The sequence below is a fragment of the Capsicum annuum genome, chromosome 3 (genome assembly GCF_002878395.1).
Source record: "Capsicum annuum cultivar UCD-10X-F1 chromosome 3, UCD10Xv1.1, whole genome shotgun sequence".
NCBI classification, from domain to species: domain Eukaryota; kingdom Viridiplantae; phylum Streptophyta; class Magnoliopsida; order Solanales; family Solanaceae; genus Capsicum; species Capsicum annuum.
The window spans coordinates 49,929,559-49,954,541 of NC_061113.1; the positions used below are offsets into that span (position 1 = coordinate 49,929,559).

At 33.1% G+C, this 24,983-nt stretch overlaps 1 pseudogene; it reads left to right on the forward strand.

Moving 5' to 3' along the window:
• The first annotated feature begins 17,482 nt into the window (after positions 1-17,482).
• Positions 17,483-18,608, forward strand: LOC107865411 (annotated as a pseudogene).
• Positions 18,609-24,983: the final 6,375 nt, after the last annotated feature.

The following is a 24,983-nucleotide window of genomic DNA, read 5'->3' on the forward strand; positions in this document are numbered from 1 at the left end:
TTGTTGATAATTAGAGAGATATTTTAGGAAAAAAATCTTGAATTAGTTAATGGTGATGTAAAAATAGAATGTAGAGTTTTCTTGATATGTATCAAGAGTAAAGTTGAAAAATGAAATTTTATGTAAATTTTAAAAAAAGTAAGAAATATTAGGTAATATAATCTCTTAACTATGGAATTTGTGTATAATTTATACTAAGGGTATTTTGTTTACTTTTAAAATTATTTGGGCCGCATGGCCCGGGAGAATGAGGAATTTCTAGACATTGCTCCGACTCTTAATTCATTATTTTTTTTCTCCTTTTTATATACTTCTTTAATTTTTACTTTATCATGTTTTGCTTACTAAAGTTAATTTGATTAACTTTTGAAGTAAAACTGAACTAGACTAATTTGATATTTTAAATTTTAATTTTAAAAAATTATACAAAAGTTACTATAAGTTACAATCTTTTTCATATTATGAGAAAATATATTTTAAAACGTTTGTCAAGGTCTATGCAATTTGACTCCTGAAAAATAAAATATAACAAGTAAAAGTGAACATGTGGAGTATTTTGTAAAAATATGCAAGTTTTTAGCTATAAATATATTTTGTTATGGTGTAAACAGTACTACGCATTTGCGAGCTCTAACATGTATCTTTTACTCTTCTTTGTTGACAGCATATTGAGATCATGGCTATTTTTTATTTTTTTTCAGTTTGTGAGTAATCCTAGTACTGGCATATCATAGTCATTATCGACTTCATTTTACCATCTCTGCCACGCAACTTAAGATATTATAATCTGACAATTTTCATTAAATTTAAAAAGATTATTTTCACGTAAATATTAAAATTCAGAATAATATTTAAACAGCAACAAATATAATTTTTGTGCAAATCACCCTTTAAATTTTGGAGCGGAGTATTTGGTGTCATATATTAGCCAAGGTTGGTTTTATAGATTTTTTGTTTCTTTGGAGATTATTTAACAAAAAAAAAAATAATGACTCGAGACTTGCAAGTAGTTGATATTTTGTACTACCATTGGGCCACCACAAAATTCAATAAATCTAGGGAAAGTGACTTTATAACATTTTTTAAAATAAATAGTTTAACTTTGATATCTTTTTAAAAAGTGATCAATCGGGTATATTATTTTCACTTTATAGTCATTTCATAATTTGGGTCATTTTGACCACTTAATTTAGATATAGTTCATATACAATACTGATATAGTCCATATACAATATTGATACTATTTTCAACTTGGGTCATTCGACCCTTTTAAAAATATTTTAATTTTTTTTCTCCTATAAATTTTTTAACTGAAAAAATATTCTGTTTTTTTTAATTGTTTAGAAATAATAATTAATATAATTATATAAAAACGATATAATTTTTATATAGAATATGTATCTATATAAGATATATGTATAAAAATTGTATAGTTCTATCAAATATGTATATGTATAAAATATAATATATATATATATATATATATATATATATATATATATATAAAGTGTATAAAAATTATATAATTTTTGTATAAAATGTGTAAAAAAAAGATGTACAATTATTATATAAATTGTGCATGAAAACTGTATAATTTTTGTATATAATATTTATATGTATAAGATATGTACAGAAACTGTATAGAAAGTGTGTAGAAACGGTATAAAATAAGCTAGCAAATTGAAATGGCCAGAAAGTGGAATTTAAATTTTATGGTCATTTTCATGGAAATAATTTTATTTGAAGTGTCGTTTCCGTCCTTTCCCCTTAAATTAAATCATTTTGTTGTTAATTATCAACGTTGTACAAAAATTCTAGTGTATTACCATTGATGATTAACAGGTTGCAATTTAAATTGCAATATTGACCACATGGATACCGCTATCCAACTGGATTCTGTTCATATCGATAATGATACATAGAAAAAAGGGTGCTAATCTGTTTTAATTTATGTGAATTATGCGAATCAATTTGAATGACTACAAATTTTCAAAAGGAAAGATTTTCGGAAGGTGTAAATTGATCAATATACTATATATGATATTTGCCTGACTATAAAGTATAATTTGAATTATATCCAAGCTTAGAAATTTGACATAAATTCAGGGGCGGCTCAAGTTCTTTGGTGGCCTAAAGTCAAAAATAAATCGAAGATCTTAAGCTTTTGATAGAAATTAATATTTTATAATTCAAAATTTATTCGTCTAATTTTTTAAAATGCAAAGTTATTAATATATTTCTTATAAAAGTGTCTCCAAAGTTCTTTTTTTATATGCATTTTTTAAAAATATTTCTACAAATAATACTCCTAATTTCAGTTTATTTATCAATTTGACTTGACATAGAGTTAGAAGTTAAAGAAAGTTAAAAAGATTTTTAAATCTTCAAGTCTTAAATTGAAGATATGTAGAATACACCTAAAAAGATTTAATATTATAATTTTAAACATATCATGTAGAACGTTAATATTAAAAAGTTGACCAAAATATATTCCTTTTGAAATGAATCAAAAAATAAAATATAAACAAATTGAAATGAGTGGTACAAATTTTATTTTTTTTTAAATTATGTAATAATTCTATTATTTCTAAAGAAAAAATGAAGTCTCTCAAATTTGAGGATTCTAGGCGGATGCCTAATTCTCCAAGTCATAGAGCTGTCCCTGCATAAATTAAACTAGGGAATATATAAAAGAGCAGTTTAATTTCATATCGTAAGCTACAAATATTTAAGTAAATTGTACATATATTTGAATACATTAAACCTCTATTTAGTGTCAGTGCTGAAGATTTGATGATTGTTATAGCGAGATATTGTTATATATGTATAATAATATTTGAAGTTTAGTACTCATAGTCGTTACACACAAAAATATGTAAAATCAGAAAAAGTATAAATATACAAAAGCAAATATCAATAGTCTTTTTCCTCATGAAGTTGTGATCATAATTGGTCGTCACCATATAAACGTAATTTTTTTTCTTTTAAATAATTTTTATTTGAAATTTACTATGTGCATGACATTAATAATGACTATCATAAATATTTTAATATTTTATTTTATACATGATATATTTCTTATAAATTATTATTATATGATAATTAAGTATAACTGTTATAGAGGAAATTTTTTACAAATAATGTCATGCTATAATAAATGTTATTATTGTTATTGTTAGAATGTTGTTATAAAAAAATAAAATGTAATATGAAAAAATAATTTTGGAGAAAATTAAATCTTTATAGTGAAATGTTGTTATAACGAAGGGCGATATTGCCGTATAGGGAGGTATGATTGCTGTTATTAAGTAATACAAAACGGTCCAACAATATTACTTTAATTACTTGTGTATTACTTGTATATATTGTTGATTGGCATATCCACCTGTAACTCTATTAAATATAATATCTCCAATTTCTTAGAACAAGTCTAGTCTATGTCAGGAACATTAAGCAAAGGGAACCAGTAATTAAATAGATGGTTAAATAGATAAAATAAATAAAAACACCACCCAAATGTTGAAATGACCCCTGTTGACTGTCCCCTGGTTTATATAAGCTTAGATTATGCAAATAATTACTATTATTTTTTTAAAAGAAGTCCTTATATTAAGGATTTGGACTTTGAATAATTGCCTGCTGTTCAAACTACACCTTAACGTAAAACATACTAATATATTTATCAATGAATTTGACATGATACTTTATAATGAACTATTTTTTGAAAATGAAACTCCCTAATTTTGTCTGTTAATCAATAGGCACCTTAATTTTCCCTAATTTTGTCTCTTAATCAACAATTCTTTTTTTTTCCCCTTGTCGGCGTGACGCATTAACTTCCATATCTTTCAAAACTTAGTCTTTGAAGATCATTCACGAGCGGCACTTTACAATTTACATGATTTGTTTAATATATGGAATGATGTTTTACTTCATTCACTTTTATAAATCCTTCTTTTGCTAAAGGATATTCAATATTGTTGATTTTCCTCTTTTATATATCGTTAATAAAGAGAATAACAAAAGTGTGACTAGATAACAGTGGCTTGAAGACATTTTACATTCAATGAATTCATGATAATATGATTTGAATTCAATCTTTATTTTAAGGAAAGTATACATAAATCTATATATATTATAAAGCAGAGGATGAAGTACACAATAAGTCAAGTGGCAGCATAAAATTTAGCCAAGTGTATAGATTTAGGACAAAACTAATAATATTGTAATAAAAGTTTTGAATCAAAAGATTAAAAATATTTGAATAGGCTTTTAGATAGAAAAAAAAAAAAAAGAAAAAAAATTATTAGCTTATAACTAGGAAGTAGGAACCATAGTGGAAGATCTTAGATAAACTCTAACTATTTCATAATTATAATAATTTAAAAATAAATATAGTATAATGTAATTTTAATATAGTAGTATATACGTGGTTATGGTAATGATTAATAAATAATTTTATCATCTCATTAATTTTCAATATTTATAATTGAAAGATAAATAATTAAAATTAAAATTTAAAATGTCTGCAATTGACCAGATAAGTATTTTTATGGGTGTGGGCTGATTTGAGTTTAAATTTTCTTATTTTTAGGTATTTTCGAAGAACAATTTATTCATTGATATTGAGATAATTCAAGAAAGAAAATAGGAATTACTACATTATTGTTATAAGTATTTTTTATTACGTAACTTATCTATTTATTTGAAGCATAGAAATTTATATGGCAAAATAATTAAAAGTAACTAACTATAAATATATTTAAAATTATTATACTTTCTTTTAAATTTAAAGATAAAGATTAAAATTTGAAAATAAACCAACTCTACATATTTTGAGGGACGACTTCTTTTGAGAATATTCTACATATTTTATAGTTTTAAATTGAATCTATAAAAATATAATGTTTATTTTAATTAGTTCACGGATACAAATAATGTTTTCTAAAAGAATATTTATTTGAATTTTTTTGTAACATTTTTTAAAATTTCATATTGAAACTTTAAAAGGATTAAGGTTATCTTTAGAGATATAAATTATTAAATTTATCTTTTTAGATAAATAGAGTTTACTAAAATTAGTTTGTTGAATTGATGTTAATTTTTTGAATTTTGAATTTCAAACTTCAAATGAAAGTAAGTACTATTATAGATTTTGAATTGAAAACAAACTCTATATTAGAGAAAGTAAAGAGATAAAAGAATTCATAAAAAATTGTTACTCTTTTAATTATATGTCTTCTTTTTTGGTATGTCCCAAAAAAGGCTTTTTCTAGATTTAGTAAAATTTTTAAATTTTAACATTCTATATGACAAGTCTAAGACCACAAGATTTAAAAATTAAATACTTCATCCATCTCATGTTAGTTGTCCACATTATCATCAATAGTAGTCCAAATTATTTTTCAATTTGCAAAACAAAAGAGAATTAATTTATTTATTTTTCAATCTTACTCCTACGGTTGAAATTATTTTTGAAGTGTATGAAAATTTAGAATATTTTTTTTAAAATTGTAAAACTACTCTTCTTATTTATGATTATGTAAGGGCATGTAATGAAGAAAGTGGACAACTAATATGAGATAAAAGGAGTACATCTTTAATTTAAAATCTCAAAATTCTAAAACTTAAATTAAAATGAAAGGAATACAATATGAAAGACTCAAAATACACCAATTATAAATATTTATGTAAAAATAAACTTGAAAAAAAAAATTGAGTGTCAAATAAATTAAGAAAAAGACAAAAGAAAGAAATGATTGTAAAAGAAAAATAAAAAAACAAAAGAAAAAGCCACATGGAGCAACATGAATGAATAGAAAAATTTGTGAGGACTACCAAAACTTGGTATCCTCACTTATATATAAGTATAATATATAAATACTATATATATATATATATATATATATACCTAGATAAGTAATTCATTTACCTTGTATAAAGTATATAAATATGTATTAATCTTGTATAAACGTATGTATAACAACATATTAGAAAGTATAAACGTCGCTAGCTACAATACAGACGAACTTCTTCAAGGAAATTGAGTACAGCCCAAATCTCCATCAAATGACTTTAAAGTTTAAACAACTTTGTTTTGACTATTTCTCTAAGGCATAAAATACTAAGTCAGGCTCTGCTAACTCAGTCTCGCCTACCTCAAACCAACCAATGGGAGACCTACATCTCCTCCCATAAAGCACCTCAAACGGATCCATCTGAATACTAAATGATAACTGTTATTATATGCAAACTCAATCAAAGGTAAGTAGTCATCCCAACTACCTTTAAAGTCAACAACACACGCTATCAACATATCTTCTAAAGTCTGAATGGTTCTTTCTTCTTGACCATCTGTCTGAGGGTGAAAGTCTATAATGAGGTGGACAAGGGTACAAGACCCTTTTAGAAGGCTTTCCAAAAGTGAAAGGTGAACTGCGCACCCCTATCCAAAATAATGCACAATGAAACCCCATGCAATCTGACCAACTCTCTAATATAGAGCCTGGTATAGTCCTCGAATAAATAAGAGGTATGAATTGGCAAGAAATAAGCGAATTTGGTCATCCTATCTACAATTACCCAAATTGAATCATGTTGATGACGAGTACGAGGCAAACCCATCACGCAGTCCATGTTTACTTTCTCCCACTTCCATGTGGGAATACTAAACTCCTACATGGACTCACTAGGATTCTGATGCTCAATCTTAACCTATTGACATGTGGAGCACATAGCTACAAACTCTGTAATGTCTCACTTTATACCACTCCACCAATAGACTTCTCGCAAGTCGCGGTACATCTTAGTGGCCCATGGATGAATCGAGTAACACGCACCATGCACTTCTGCAAGAATTTACTATCTCATGCCATCCACACATGGCATACATATTCTACCCTAGCAACGCAACATACTATATACCCCTTGGGAAAAAACCTCTACCTTCTGGTCTCTAACTGACTCTTTCAGCATAACTAAATTGGGATCTCTGTCCTGCTTTTCTTTTACTTCAAAAACCAAGAATAATTCCAAAATATTCTGCACCTAAACACTACCCTCAGCTAAACTACCAAATGGATACCTAGTCTGGCAAGATGATGAACTTCTTAAGCTAATTTATTCTTACCATCCTCAATGTGAACAACACTACCTATGGACAACCTACTAAGGGCATCTGCCACTACATTGGCCTTGCCTGGATTGTATAGAACACTCATGTTATAATCTTTTAACAACTATAACCACCTTCTCTGATACAAGTTCAAGTATTTCTGAGAAAATACATACTGCAGGCTTTTATGGTCTGTGAACACATCAACATGTACCCCATACAAATAGTGCCTCCAAATCTTTAAGGCAAACACTACAGCTGCTAACTCAAGATCATGGATGGGTAATTCTTTTCATGGGGCTTAAGTTGTCTAGAGGCATAGGCTACAACGTTACCCTTATGCATTAAAACATACCCCAAACCAACTCTGGAAGCCTCACAATACATACCAAATTTATCTGAATCATCGGGTAAAGTCAGAACTGGGGCTATAGTGTGTCGAGTCTTCAACTCCTGAAAACTCTTCTCACAATAGTCTGAACACTGGAATTTGACTTTCTTTTGAGACTTTGAGTCAATATGGACATGGGGGATGTAATATATGAAAATCCTTTAATAAACCATTGGTAGTTGACAGCCAAACCCAAGAAACTCCTAGTATCTAATGGAGAGATTGGTTTAGGCAAGTTTCTCACTACTTCGGTCTTTTGAGGATCAACTCTAATGGAATCACCAGAAACTATATGAATCAAGAAAGCTACTGACCTTAGCCAAAATTTGCATTTACTGAATTTGACAAACAACTGATGGGCTCTGAGGGTTTGTAATACTATTCTGAGGTATTCTGCATGATTATTTTCACTGCGGGAGTTGATAAAAATGCCATCAATGAAGACTATGATGAACATATCCAAGTACTGCTTAAACACGCAATTCATCAAGTCCATGAAAGTTGTTGGGGCATTGGTAAGACCAAATGAAATGACTAAAAATTTGAAGTGACCATATCGAGTTCTGAAAGCTATTTTCAAAATGTCACATTCTCTAACTCTGAGATAATGGTAGCTTGATCTGAGGTCTATCTTAGAAAAATTACTGGCACCCTGAAGTTGGTCAAATATGTCATCGATTTTGGGAATTGGATACTTGTTCTTGACTGTGACTTTGTTCAACTGACGGTAGTCAATACATATTCTGAGAGAACCATCTTTCTTATGCATGAATAGAATTGGTGCACCCTACGGGGAAATACTGGGCCTAATGAACCCCTTATCTAAGATATCCTTCAGCTTTTCTTTCAATTTTTTGAGTTCTACTAGAGCCATCTGAATGGTGGAATAAAGATAGGCTAAGTATCTGGAAGAAAGTCTATTCTGAAGTCAATTTCCCTCTCAGGAGAAACTCCGGGAAGATCTTCAGGGAACACATCTAGAAATTCACATGCTATTAGAACTGACTCAAGATTAGGGGTCTTGAAACTAGAGTCTTTAACTCGAACGAGATGATAGACACACCCCTTGTATATTATTTTTCTCGCTCTATGGTAGGAACCAAGTTGACCCTGAAGTGCTGAAGTACTACCCCTCCATTCTAGGACAGGTTTATTCGGGAACTAAAAATAGACAACTCTATTTCTACAGTCAACTGAAGTAGCATGAATGAAGCCAATCTATGCCGAGAATGATGTCAAAATCTATCATCTCTAACTCTACTAAGTCTTCTGAAGTAACTTTCTGAGATATCATAATCAGACAGTTCCTGTGTACCCGTTGGGCTATGATAGACTTACCCACTAAGGTAGAGACTGAGAAGGGCTCTGCTAGGATTTCGTGTCTGACACTGAAGTCAGCATCTATATAAGGAGTTACAAAGGATAAAAAAACACCTGGATCTAGCAAATCATAAATATGTAAATAATAAACTTGTAACGTACCAGTGACTACATCAGGATAAATTTCCTGATCATGTCGGGACTGAAGTGGATAGAGTCTATTTGGGCGCTGCCCACTAGTGGTACTAGAAGTAGCACCCCATTGACAAGGGAGATAAGAATGAGCTGGGGGATAATTGTACTGACCCTGTGAACCTGACTGAGGATAATCTCTGATTCTATGACCTGGCCTGCCGTACTTAAAACACACATCAGTGCCAGCTCTACAGATACCCTAATGGTTTTTGCCACACTTCTGGCAATGAGGAATTGGTCTAACCCCTGGTGCCCTATCCTTATTACCATTTCTGAACTTAGGTACTGGAGTAATAGCTGAGGACAGAGATGAACTAAAGATTTCGGGTAGAACTGAGGACGATAACCACCCTTTAACTTAGGCTGAGTGAAGTTGAAGCTACCTGTTCTAGCTCTCTTATTCGCCCTCTCCTTCTCCTTAGTCTTTTGATCTTATTTCTATTGAGAATTGACCATTAACCTAGCTAAGTCTATATCCTTAATCAACATTGTGGTCTTACACTCCTTAATCATACTATCAGACACACCAGACACGAACTTACTCATCTTAGATCTGCTATCTGCTACCACGTGAGGAGTATATCTGGCTAACTTGAGAGAATAATCCTTCACTGTCGTGCTGCCCTGCTTCAAGTTAATAAATTCTAAAACCTTAGCTTCCCTTAAATCCAACTGGAATAACCTATCTTGAAAGGTAATAGCAAACTTCCCCCATTCTATAAGCCCTACATCTGTGGCCTTATCTGCCTTCCATGGCTTAAACCATGTATGAGCCACATCTTATAACTGATATGTAGCTAACTCGGTACTCTCACTAGTAGTTACCCCATAATATCTGTGACCTTCTACACCATGTCAAGGAATTCCTGTGGGTACTCTTCAGATGTAGACCCTCAAAATCATGGAGGATTCATTTGGGTGAAGTATCAAAATTCTAGCTACAGTAGTATTGGCCACTGAGTTGGCCTAAACAGTAGCTGGGTATTCATTCTGGATTGCTATAGAATGAGCTAGAGTGGTGAAAGATGCTCTAAATTCTGTGTGAGAGACATGCTCATCCAGGGGATCTGCCTAAATGGCGGGGGTGCTGGCTGGTTTCCAGTTCTTCTTCTGTTAGTCTTTTTGGGTGTCATATTATGTAAATAGAAGGAAAACTTAGATTTGACAGAGAGTTTAACTTAAGCTCATGCTCACTCGCATGACATGAATACTGAAAGAAGAGAAACTTTTCCTAAAAATGCCACATAGCCTCTTGTCCATAAGTGTGGCACACTATACACCCATGCACAAGACTCTACTTGAAATGGCTTTTAGACTCCTTAGGACTCTTTAGAACCTTAGGCTCTGATACCAAGTTTGTAGTACCCTGAGACAGCACCCTAGGCGTCACACGGTGCTTACAATCTCGAAGGACCATAAGTTAACTCATGACTGGAACCTACTGTGAGCACTGAATAATAATAACACAGAGAATTCATGTGGAAATTAGGATGAGATCACCATAAGCTTCATAAACTAAAAATAAATACTAATAATAATACTAAAAAACTGAACATCTGTCTGAAATAGTGTAGTCTGAAAGGGTTTAAATGTCTGAATATGGAGTTGATGGGATAAGTACCCTACTAACTCCAACTATTGAACATACTAAACTATTGGAATACTAAAATAAATAACTTTGTCCTTGAAATATGAGGACTCACTACTATAACTGTTGCTGATAACTTGAGTTGCTAAGTACGATAAGGAACTTGAGCATCCGAACATATGATATGAGACATAATATTGCAAAGAAAGAGTATGTGTCAGTATGTGGAATGTAGTGGTATGCTAGTTAAGGTGAGGCTAAAATGCATTGGCTCATCTATATGAACAATAACTAACTAAATGATATAAACATAACTGAATAAAAGAACATGGATAACTAAAACTACTGTAAATATTGATTATGCAATACTGTGCATATATATATATATATATAATGTATCTAAGATCATACTAAACTGAATACTGAGTTCTGATAACCAGTGACTGATATCTGAGATTACTGATAACTGTATTACTGATAACTGGGTGACTATTTCAGGTAGTCCTAATTTTGCAGAACTGAACTCAGTTCTATACTGAGTCTGAAACTGAAATTGTGGTTGGTATCATCTAACCGACATGCCCTATGTTAAGCTGATTTAGGGTCTAACTTGTAACCCTATTTGGAAAGGTACTGGTACCATGCCACGAGTACTAACAGGCTAAAGAGTCACTCTTATCTAGCAAGTGCCCTAATGAGATAGGTGTTACCCTCATCTGGCAAGTAAACACTTTATCAACCCTCAACTGGCAGGTCGATATCTCAATAGCTCAATAAATAAATAGCTAGATTTTTGGGTATTGAATACCCTCAGGACTCGATAGCATCAATAGTAAAACATGTCAAAATCTTAAACGCATTACATTAATTACTTATTCACCATGGATTCATTTAGATATTTTGTCAAACACTTAAGAGGCATGAACTTGTACATGAATGGGACCACATGATAACATGTCATGAATTCACTACTCAATTTACATAGGCATTCTATCAAACACTTGGGGAGCCTAATTAATGCATATGGAATTCATCAAGATATAAAAATCATGGCTACAAAATTCAACTTGCAATTCAAGGGTTCATCAGAAGGATCACATATTTCTACATACTTGCTAATTAATTCACTCGAAACTTGTATAAATCTTAATTTGAAAACCATACAGCAATACATACATGAACACAATTCAATTCCAATATTAAATCATGAAATACATAAACTTATAGTTTTAAAAAGAGTTCTTGAACTCCAAGGATGGAAGGAAACCCAAGGATGAACACCTTACATACCTTGATTATTAATTTAGTAAAGATTGTGATGAGTTCTTGAGACTTGATTCTTGAGCTTGATAAACCTAGGGCTTGTTTTGAGAGGATTTTGTGAATAATGAGTGTATTTATCCCTTTAGGATGTTAAATCTCGTGTTTTAGCTGAATTGGGTAAGGGGAAAAAGACCAAAATGCCCTTAGAAGTTCAAAATTTAAAGCATAAAAATTGCCCAGCGGTGCGATTGGTGCCGCACCGCATTGATAGGATCGACGTGATCACTGACGCGTCACGTCAATGGGTGAAATGCAATGGCCAAAGTGATGCGTTATGTTCGCATTGGCTTGTTGTTTTACCCATCCAAACATTACCCAAACGAAGTCCAAAAATTCTGAAACTCACCCAATATGACCTATTGATATCCCTGATCATGAATCTACTTGTAAATCAACATTCTAAGGTCAGAAAGATCGAAAATAAGATCATCCAATTTTGAAGGCTAATAATGCTTCTAAGTCTTAACACTTAGCTAAATTTTTTTAAGTCTGGGACCCCTTATTACTAGCTATATAGGACTGATTTGAACTAGAAGTTTTATGGGATCTTACAAGAAGATTTTACACGAGCATCAAATCTTCCAGTAGGAATGATCTAAAAAGCAAACATATGGAAATTTGAGGAGATTTAATACCTTAGACTCTATAGCTCAAAATAGAATAACAAGAAAGGAAAACATTCCTAAATGACTCATAGCCTCTCCCTTATAAGTGTGGCATACTACACACCCATGAAATACACTCTACTTGATACGGCTTTGTGGACACCAAATAACACCAAACCTAGGCTTTGATATCAATTTTGTCATGACCCAAACCATGTCTTGGCCGTGACGAGTATGTAAAGTTCCACATAGACCAGAGTTAGAGTTTCCATCTAGTTTGGGTTTGGTTCATTTGGTATATCATGTTTCCTTGTTGAAAAAGTGTATTGGTGATCCTTCTTTTGATTTTCTTTTGGAAGGGTTGGATATCTCAAATTCTGTCTTATGAAGAGGTCCCAGTTGATATATTGGATAGGCAAATTTATCGATTGCAGACCAAGGATGTGGCTTCAGTTAAGGTTCTGTGGCGGAACCATAAGGTAGAATAAGCTACTTGGGAAGCGGAAGAGGACATAAATTCTAAGTATTTGTATTTGTTTTCTTCTCTTGGTATTCATACGAAAGGTGTGTGTTTTTGAACACATCTCTATTTTTTGAGTTTATCTAAAGGAAAAATTAACATCTTTGCCTCTTTGTTTTCAAACTTTGTTAAAGGGATGTTTGATAATGTAAATGACTCTGTGTATGGTTACCCCTTGTCCGTCATTCAGTGATGAATGTTCCTAGTGGGGGATAATGTTACATCCTGGGTTTTGGCCTTAGAAATTTTCTTTGAAATCCATTCTCTGGACCCAATAGGACTCTAAGGTACAAGCTGTATGCTGGGGTACGAGTGGTATGGTCCTGTCGCAATCTGACCAGTGTTAGTCACTCGGATGGTTTTTATCACTAGAATGGTCATTACTTAGGAGTGCGAGTTATAAGGATTGATACGAGTCATATCAGTGACTCACACTACTAGAAATTAGACCTATGGCAACAAGTTTTTAAGCAACGGTTCATAAAACGTTGCTATAGACAGTCTATAACAACAATTTTAACCGTTGCTAAAAAGTTTGATTCTAATACCACGATTTAATAATACAACCGTTGTCACTAATTTATAACCGTTGCAATAAACTTCCATATAACAACAATTTATGAACAATCGCTACAAAATAATCTATGGCAACACCCATTTATCATTTACAACAGTTATTAAATCTCTCTATTTCCCCTTTTTATTTTCATAACCCGCCAAAAGCAAAAAATCTAATCCCTTTTCCCTCTCTTCTCTAATTTTCTCTCACTAAACCCAAAATAAATTAGAATTTGAATACGTATTTTTGACCTCCAATTGATGCGCTGAAGATGAAATTGTCGTTATGAAGATGAAAGAATCTATGACAAATTTAGGTAGCTGGGGTAATTTTCCATCGAATTACGTTGCAAATTTTTGCTTTGGAGCTCCGACGAGGCACTGCCGCCGTCGTCAGAAGTTGCCACTGGCGGCAAAGCTTTCGATTTGAAGGGAATTTATGAAGGGAACTTCAACTTTTCCAATCATCTTCTCTCTCTGGTCACAGTTGCTAAAAAATAATCTATGACAAATTTAGGTTGCTGGAGTGATTTCCCATCGAATTGTGTTGCCAATTTTTGGTTTGGAGCTCCAGCGAGACGGCACCGCGGTCGTCAGAAGTTGCCACTGGCGGCAAAGCTTTCGATCTGAAATTGGAAAAGTTTTGCTTCATTTTTGCAGGGCTTTTTGGTGGGTTGTACTCACCTTGGTGAGGCGCTCTTGGTGATACTGAATATTTCAGGTATATTTGGCCCTTTCGCTGATGCAGCCAGTTAGTAGGCCAGAGCAGAGAAATTATCTTTGTTTCAATACTGATTTTGTAATTAGGTATGAGTTCGGTATAGTGTTGTAAAGCTCAAATAGTACAGGATCTGGAAATTGTATTCTCTATGAGTACCTTTTTAGATTTTCCTAGGCCCAAATATTTCTTCTGATTTATATAACTTACGTTTTATTTTTGCTCTTAGCATTTTACAAACTAATCATAATTTTGCAATTTTTTATAGAGTTTGAGAAATATGAAATTATCGCACTTGAATTGGCAAATAGAAATGTGCTTTAAAACTATGTTTTAATAATAAATCAATAACCTAACCAAAATTGTGGAATTTATCTGACGTGGATTCTTGTGTGGTGTTTAACATGGTGAGTAAATCTTTATTTTCTGCTTATTTATTAGTGCGACCAGGTATATAGTTTCATTAATTGTTGTATATAGTTAAAAAAATTACTAACATGCATGAAGATTACATAATAGCAATTTTTGAAGCCTGGTGAAGTAGAAAAAGATAATTTAATAACTGATTATAATGTATATTTTCCATTTGATTTGCAACTAATAATGTGGGCAGCTTCAGTAATAGTGTGTCCAAGCATCAGGTGTGCACATATTACATTATCTCTCAATTCAATAAAGTAATTCTTATAAGTTTTATTTGAATTGCTATATGTAACCACTAAGAAGGTGATTTGTTCCTATTTACTTAAGCTGTCGTGGTAGAGTTATTCGGTATATATATGAGAGGATAAGGTACTCAGTAGGACACTAAAGTCATAGAAAAATGTTGAAGTATATCCTGTGACAAGAGAGTAGATTTAAACATGATATATTTCCTTTAAAGCATAATCATTATGCTCGTTAACTCTAGTCCGATGCTATTGGGCTTAGGAATGAAATGAATATTTTGGCTTAGGAGGTACAATAGTTGTACAAAATTTGTGGCTGGACCAGGTTGTGAATCTTTCGATGAACCAGCTGAACCAAAAGGTGAGACCATTAGTGAAGTTGAATCAAATTTTGTTCAACACAAGGGATATCGTGGTCCTGCTTTGCATATGAAGGAATTCAACCATAAGATTGAGGGATATTTTGTATCAGTTTGGCTTCATAACGTACCCTGGGGAGGTTAAGATGCTCTCCCAGCTCCTGACGCCAAGGTTGTTTTTTTTTCTTTGAACTTAACAATTACTAGTTATTGCTCCATTTTAATTTATTTGTCTCGTTTTGACATGGCATGTGGATTTGAATTTGTAGAAAACACACTAGCCTATTTATATAATCCTAGCCAATACATTCTTATTGTAATTTCATAGAAGCACTAAGCTATAACTATTTTAACTTCCAATACGCGCATTATAACTTAGCGCTTTTGCAGTTTTCAGATAGTTACTTGGACTTGTTGGTGATAAAGAGTGCCTAAAGTTAACATTGCTATCGTTGATGATTGAGTTAAACAAAAGCGTCCATATAAAATCACCACACATCTTGTACTTCCAGGTAAATTTGTTGTTTTAATAGTGATCTATCTCGTCAATCCCACCTGTAAGCTATCCATTCTAACCCGTCTTTGCCTACCTAGCAAGACCTATCTAGCTCTCGATTTGAAGTTTATTTTTGTTGTTTTTTGTCTATCTTTGAAAGCACACCTTCTAGTGGCTAGCACAAAATTTCGATCAGAATTCTATAATTTGCTTATTATACAGTTTTTGTGCTAGTTTGTAATTTCAATGTCTTTTTCCCTAAAAGTGAGCTAAAACACCTCATGGTTAGAGCTTTCTGACTGTTCGCATTGTTTTTTCATTGATGTTCTTCTTTGGCTGTTGTGCAGGAATGAAGATAATCATATCTTTATTAAGTAGTTAATCATTGCTTCAGTTGAAAAAAGAAATCTTTTTGCACTTACAATAGAATTATCATGACCTCAAACTACATTCTAGAATATGAGTTGTAAAAATGAGATCTTTACTTAGAATTTTATGTCATTTAGTAAGTGTGTCAATGTCAGAAGTGTTTCCATAGTTATTTTAAAGGTGTGTGTTAATTCTCAAGAAAGATCAGATGTAAAATTTTCTTTTATGTAGCAATGATCATCATTCCCCTATCACAGTGACGAGTGTCCCCAACCATTACTAATCTTGTTTCTGATTGGTAATCGGCATGTCCCGATGTTTGTTGTATTAAATAAATGTCTAACTTTTCCTGATTGTATCAGCTGGTATACTTACCTACTAACAGCGCAAATAATGAGTAATGTCCGATGCTCCTGTAGTGGTTCACAGACTATGCGAATAATAGCTTTGCCTACATAGCAATGAGATTTTTAGTGTCTCTGTGTATATAAAACTCTATTGATAAGGACATAACCAACTCTTAATAATCTTGGGAGCTTTTAAAAGTGCCTTAGATTTGTTGAGACTTCAAGTGCAATATTGAATTTAATGGTGAAAAGCTCTTAAAAGTGCCCCACATTTGTTGAAACTTCAAGTGCAAATTTGAATTCAAGTGCAGGTTTTAGTAAAAAAAAAGCCAGTTGAAGGGAAAAAATAAAAATGTATATGTAATTTGAGTAAAAAAGTAACAAACTCATTCATAATATTTTCCTTAACAACTAATACAACTTGAATTTGCTATTTAGTACTGCTTAATTCAACATAGAAATAATGGGGAATGAGGTACAATCTTAGTTCCTTGCCTATATTAAAGCGCAACTTAAGTGACGGGAAGCACCCTCTGCTTGAGGTGCACCTTAACGAGCCTTTCACGATACCGTCTGGAGTTTGCCTCAGCGCGATCTTCAGTCTTCCCAATGAATTGTCGATAATTAATGTTACCATATGAGGATACCTATTCCTAAGATAGGGAAACTCTTACTGAAGTTTTGAAAATTAATTTCGCCTTTAATAAAAGGGCAAAACAAACTTAAGCTTTCCCAAGTTCAATACTCATACAACAACAAATGTGTGTAAGAAATATTGGAACTTATAGTAATCAAAATTTTCTATTCTTTTTCGTTTGATGGAAGCAAGTGATGGAATCAAGCAGTGAAAGATTATTCTAGAGGTTAGTGAAGCTTCTTTTAATCAATTATCGTTACATGATATCATTTATATGACTAGTTTTGCTCTTGGTTGTCGATTGTAGGTTAATAATGATAATAATAATGATAGGATCAGTAGCTCAAACATCAATCCAGTTTTCCTATTCGAGTTTCCTGCTAGTCCGGTAGGTGATTCAAGAGTTTCAGGAAGTGTGGATGGAGGAAGAGTACTTTTTAAGAGTCTGTTCCTCTTATGGCTCAGATTTTGCAAGAGTTTCCTGATGGAGCAGTTAAATTGACAAAGGAATACTTGAGAAGCCTAATTACAATTACTGAGAAGAAAGACTTTTTGGTTAGCCTTCAGAATATGCTTAATCAGAGATCTGATCTTCCCATTGAAATTCTCTCGGAGTATAATAAGACTCAACTGGAAATTTTTGTTGCCATAAAAATGGATCATAGAAGCTTCTTATCTTTGGAAAACCACCTTCAAGCCACTGAATTGATTGAGATTTTTTCATTTGAAAGGTTTTGGAATATATGCTGCAAAAGGGCGCTACCTGTTGTGAATTGTAAATGCAAAGTTTATCCTAGAAATAAGGGATTCTACAACGAATACATGTGTCAAGTATGCTTTAACTTCGATTATGCCAGTAATACTTGCTATTGGGTAGGCTGTAATGCATGTGCACACTGGTGCCATGTTGTTTATGCTGTTCAGAGAAATCTTTTTAAGCCATATCAAAGTATCAGCGGGCCATCTGAAATGCATCATGCTAGTGAAATGTTTGTTTTTTCTAGAGGTTTACATTCATTGTGCAAAGGAAAGGGGTGAGGAAACTAATAAAAGATCTTGACTATGTTCAAAAAAATTTATGTGGAAGTAAAGATTTTAAAGGTAAGGAGCTGCATGCTATAACATACGATTTGCACAACAAGCTTGAGAAAAAGAAGATCTCTCATTCAGATGCTTGTGATTTCATCTTTCATTTTCAAAAATACATGGATGGCTTGTCACTATTTCTTTCATCCATTTTTCCTCCATCTATCACTCTTTTTGCTAAATTTTTCTTCAATATCATGGGTTCTTCAAATGGAAGAAAAGGTATGATTACTATTGATCATCATCAAGATGATGCGAAGGATCGCTCTGAGTTTGATAAAATGATTGGCGATGAATGTCCAGTAATAAAATAAAGATCAGTTCCTCAAGGAAAAGAAAATATATGATAGTTTGTAAAGCATTGTGAGGATCAAAGAATCTAAAACACGAATTTTCCAATTTTTTTTAAGTTTTATTTTTGTGATCCTCAATTGTTAGCTCTATCAAGGATCTTTTTCATCAAATGCTATTATTTCTGTTATTTTGTAACTATGTTTCTTTTGTCGTTCATTTAATTTTTTTTTCTTGGAAGTAAGTTGAATAGCTAAATACTGTAGCATTAATCATAAAATCATTGCAATAGTATAATTAACTGTTGATATAGATATAAACAACTATTGCGTAATTAATCATAAAACTGTTAAAATAGTATAATTAACTGTTTATATAGGTAAAAACAACCGTTGCATAAGACCCTATGGAAACAACTTGTAAACCATTGCTATAGAGTATATATGTTACAAAACAAACCGTCGCATTAATGACAAAACTGTTGCAATAGTATCAAGTGAGTTATTGAAATAGATTTATAAACCGTTGGATTAGATATAAAAACCGTTGCATAAAATTCTTTTGCAACAGTTTATTTTATTGCAATTGATGTCAAATAAGTGTTGCGGTAGTGATCGTAAAAACCGTTGCTACAGTCATATATAGCAACAGTTTCATAAATCATTGCAAAAATCGTAGCAGTAGAGCTATGGCCACGCGACCTGATAAAATGGTTTGTTAACCACCACAATGCCTTTATAGCAACGATTTTCTCATCTACTACAACAATTTTGCCTGTGTCGCCATAGGCCCAATTTCTGGTAGTGTCATATGGTGGGAAGTGTTTGATCCTCTTAGTAATTCATTATGTTTGGGATACAAATCATAGGTATGAATTGTATGATGAGGTTACGACATGGTTGGATGAGTCGTATGCTGGACAGTGTCTAATCCAAAGGTTAAGGCCTGGGTACAACTGGTGGAAACTAATTATATGGAAGGGTACGACTCATAAGAGGGTCAGTCATAACCTTGTGATGGGTTTTTAAGGGACTTAATGGGGGTATTCTGGATATTTTTCTACTTTCCGTAATTATGACCCACGACTTCTTATACACTTAGGAGGTTATTTAACCTATTATTTTATTCATTAACACTTAGAAATTTATTTCAAAACGTATCATAACTCTCTCAAGAGCTTTTGGGGTAATAGAGCTAGGGTTTTAACTTAAGGATTGCTTTGGTGATTTTCTTCCATCATCTTTCTCAGTTTAAGGCACGTGTCTCTTCCCTACTTCTTACTTCTAAAAAATTCATGGATTTTATGGATGTTTTCATGGTTTCAATGTTGCATAGTTTATGGTTTTAAATATTAATTGGGGGTTTTGTTTATATGGCTTGGTTATGGTTTTCTATGGTTTAATTATGCTTTTATTTGCATCAATGATGGTTTTGGGCAATTGGATTGCATGATAATGTTTAATGGTATTGGAAATTGGTTTTGGTCATATTATACCCCCAAGGTATTTGATAAAATGCTTATAAAGATATGTTTATTGCATTGACTTCTCTAAATGAACTCTTGCTTGTTTTCAGCTTATATATGAAGTTGTAAATGGATTAAATGGTTTACAAGTGTTAAATGCTAATTGGTTATGCTTGTGGAGAACATGACATTCTCCCAAGAGGTTAATATGGTAAACGAAAAGGGCACTTAAGAGTCCCCTAAACCTAAATGATTTGGCTATGGACAAATCTTGGAAGTATGGTTGGTATGATGATACCACTAATAATTGGCCTTGGTAATAAATGGTAATCATATTGTTTGGACATGATTTTTAATTTGGGCATTAATGGCAGGACGTGTAACGAAACCGTGGAAGGTGGAGGTTCCAGTGGGACCGAAACTAGAAACTTATATTTGCCATTATGAAGGGTCTTCGATGACTACGTGCAAGTTTCGTGATTTATATTAGAGGGATGTACTATTCATCCCATGGAATATTTCTTGGTTATGCGACTACATGCACTGGGACTCTTTCAGCAAGGGGAGCTTGACCCATACAACCATGGGTGTGGTTAAACGACAAGGTTACACAACTTAAGTAGAATGTTTTAAATGCATGCTAGACACAGATTCCCTTTATCGACACTTATATTTATGTATAGTTATATGCATTATGGATGGTTTTACTTGGTTGTTTAAATGTCATTACTTTATCCTTATCCTAAGATACATGTTAGTGGTCACTTGCTAACCCGTCTACTGGCAGCTGTATACCCATGCTATGCAGGAATCGACCGTTTGACTGCTCCTAATAGTGATTGACTCGGGGACAACATTTGAATTAAAGTGGTTAGCTTTCATCTTTCCAGAAGGTTGCATTTCATGATATGGACGTTCTTAGGCATTTTGCTTTTATTTTGGATATTGGTTTTGGCCATGGTTGGGGGCTTATCCCAATCAGATATTTGTATTTTTTTGGATAGAGGATTGATGGTACTTCTGGGTGTTGGTATGGGCAGGATTGATATTGGTGTCATCCTTAACATTGGCATTGATGTTGGGGCTAACATCATTGGATGATATTGTTGGTTATTCTATCGTATTACATTTTAGGTTTGATTACCATATTATATTTTGATATTCTCTGTGGATTGGTATGGTATGGATGGTTGGTTTGGTGTGGTTAGACTCGATTGGGTCGGTCACTATCGTGACCCTATCCTCGAGTCTTCATGAGAGCATTTATGAAATCTTGTTATATGCTCGATATTCAGCTCATCTAAGGCTGTGAAAGTTAGTTGGGTTTGGTTAAGGGGGCGGTCCCTGGTCCTGGTTGGACTTGGAATGCCCATTACATCTAGGCCCAGGTTTGGGTCGTGACACAACATAACCCAAGTCCATAGTAATCCAACAAAGACTTCTAACAAAATAATCAAAAGCTTGTCTTGGTCGGAAGATGTCCTTGGCACTGAAAATGACAATGATAATGTTATTGATAATGAAAGATCTCAATTCTATTCTATGATAAGAACTAATGAAATGCCTAAGTCTTTTGGAGAATGGAGGATCACCACTTCACCACAACGAACCAACATACTGAGCCGATCCACCTAACTCTACGTAATAAAAGTAGAAGCATCTTTCGTGCCTGCATCGTGTATGGATACACTGACCAAAGACGAATAGTATGGTGAACACTAGCATGTAACTCAGGGATAGGAAAAAAATAATGTCAAGTACAATCATTTCAATACCATATGAATCATATCATAATACATACATAAGTAATATGCTAGGATAGGGAATAAGTCTTAGCATGTACTTTAAAACTTAGCCTGGATTGTGTGGCTCAACCTTCATAAATAGGCACCCACGGGCTATATATGACCAACTCTCCCCCAGTTGGTAGTGCCTTAGTGTGTGTGATCGTATAAACCAGAGGGTATATATATGCACTATGAGGGACTCAAATCCCCCATCACATCAAAGTGACACAAGCATGGAATCAGGTAATATAATATGGGGGACTCGAGCCTCCCAATCATATGATAATAATTAGGTGGACTCGATCCACCCGATCATATAGACCCCCGCGAAGACAACTGTGGTTTAAATTATTGGTACTTCGGGACCTCCACTTTCATGACTCAGCTACACAACCCTCATTAAAACCCAACTAAAATAATTAACGCACATTCCCGTTCATTTAACCATGATACAATTTAGGCATACATTGTTGGTATCATCATACTAACCACACTTGCAAGATAACATCAACATGTCAAAACAATTTCCTTATTTGGGGAAATTCATGACCCCTTGGTTTAATTATATATTGGCTAGGGGAATTACACAACCCATAAGGTTCAATTCTAAATCATTATGCTTCAGTAGCCTTTCATATCATGCAATAATTCAAGATTAGTTCAATGTGCATATTTTTCATACTCAAAACTAATTTCACAATATAGGGTTAAGGTCATAACCACTTAAAAGGAACAAGCTATGTAAAATCACAATCTCCTAGTTTATTCACCATACCCATGCACCCATAAGTTCAAAGCCAAAAGTAATGCTTGAAGAATCATGTGTAAACCATGGGAAACATTATTTAACAACACGCATTCAAAACCCTCAACCCATGTATCAAAACCAACATCAATACTATATGAAAAACACTATAAAACATATGTTTTTAGCATATTAGCAACTAGGAAAGACCAATGTGCCTGAAATACCAAGTTTTACAGAAAGAATTCAACCCTTGAGCCCTTGGATAGACTATTTCTTGAAAACTCTAAGTATCTTGCTTGAGAGACTTGAGAGAGTTTTGAGAGTGTTTGATTATGTTATGAATGAAAAATAACCTCCTTGAGTGATTTATGAACATGGGTTTTTAATTAAGTAAGAAGAGAATTGTCCAAAGTGCTCTCAAATTAAAAGATAAAATTTAGTCGTTAGTGACTACGGGTCACTATACGACTCGTAGAGACTAGTTATAATTCATTACCATGAGTCGTAGCCAAGAAAGTATTTGGGGTACTCACACTCTGTTGATACTAAGACTCAACTAATATGACTCATAATGGGACCCTACGACTCATAGGGTCCCATTATGAGTCATATTAGTTGATTCGTAGTATCAACAGAGTGTCCAGTCGTAGTCAACACATAACCCACTTGGGGTATACACTGGACATCCTTTGATTTGCTCCCAACAACCCATAATGAGTCCTTATGACTCTTAGTGAGTCACTCATACTCAGAGCAGAACTTAGTCAGACACATACTATTTAGTTTACGATTAGGTCCAGTGACTCAGCAAGACTCTTTACGACTTATAGGATAAGTCACAGTTTGGACAGTGAGGATAAAATTTCAAAAATTTTCAAGGATAAAAAATCTCATGATGTTACACCCTTATGTGGAGATTGAAACGGAATGGGTTTTTCTCCATAAGTACTTCCTACCACCATTTAGCAAGCAAGAAACACAAGGGGTATGATATAAATGGGAAAGAGTTTAGTTGGCTTTGGAAACTAACTATCCCTGATAAAATCAAATTCTTCTCTGGGATCCTACACCACGACAAGATCCCCTCTAGCCATAATCTATCTAAAATGGGCCTGAATTTCATCCCTAATTGTCACACTCGTACCAATATCATTGAGAACACTAACCACTTTTTATTTGAATGCCATAACACAATTGACTTCTAGAGAAAAATATTGGAAAAGGTAAAAAAATAACAACTAGATTTACTCTCCCAAGCTTTTCCCCTCCAAATTGGAGCACCACTTGGAAAGACATTAAGCACAAGGCTTAAACTCTCTTATTCTCTGGTCTGAGCTTATCTGATACTATCTTTGGATAATATGGAAGACTAGAAATCTTAATGTCTTTGCCTAAGAAAACAATAAACCATTTTTTGCACAAGACTATGCTGAAGTCATGGAATTCAACTATCGAAACTCAAAAAGGCATAGCAGTACCCAAATGACTACCATAATTCTAAATTAGAACCCTCTCTAGAGGGGCCATTATAAATTAAATATTGATGGTTCTTATTTGGGAAATAATGGAAGGGGAGGCATTAGGGGGATTGTCTAAAACCACAAATAGAGACTGGGTTATTGGCTTTACCTAGAGCTTTCTTAGTGCCACTAACAATCAAATGGATCTCTTAGCTCTTAATAAAGGCCTTAAGCTTATTAAACAACATAATCTCATTCCCATTGACATTAATACTAATTCCATCAAGGTGTTAAAATGTCTAAGAAAGGTAACAATCATTATAATGGTATTATAGATGAGTGCAAGTCCAGACTAAGAGGAATAAGATCCCCAATGGTGCACCACTGCTATAGAGAACAAAATCAAGTAGCAGATAAGTTGGCCAATCATGAAGCAAATTTACAATTATTTGAGGAAGCACAACTTTTGCTAATTCCTCCAATGTATACTCGACAAGCTCTATGGGCAGACATAACTGGAACAACTTTTGAAAGATCTGTTAGGAACTATGCTTATGTACATGTTGAGCAAAACTATTTGTTTTTTTCCATCAATCCTGCCTGACTTAAGTTGGATGTTTTGTGACTGCTTTCTTTAATTTATTGCTCTATGTTAACCAAAAGAGAGAGAGAGAGAAAGAGAGAGAGAGAGTGATATGTATTTAGATCCCTCTTCTATTTATACTATATTTAGTAAAATTTTTGATATTTTATAATCTTTTATAACCGCGTGAAGTCCGAATAAATTCACTAATTGGGGAATAAAGTATTGCTATGATATAAAAGTAGTTTTGGGTCACATGGACTTGGAATTCCAAATTTTTCAAGAGTTGAGGTGGAGTCCTCTAATCACTAAATTGGGATCTGTCATCTTTTTCAATTATCTTTTAATTAATTGT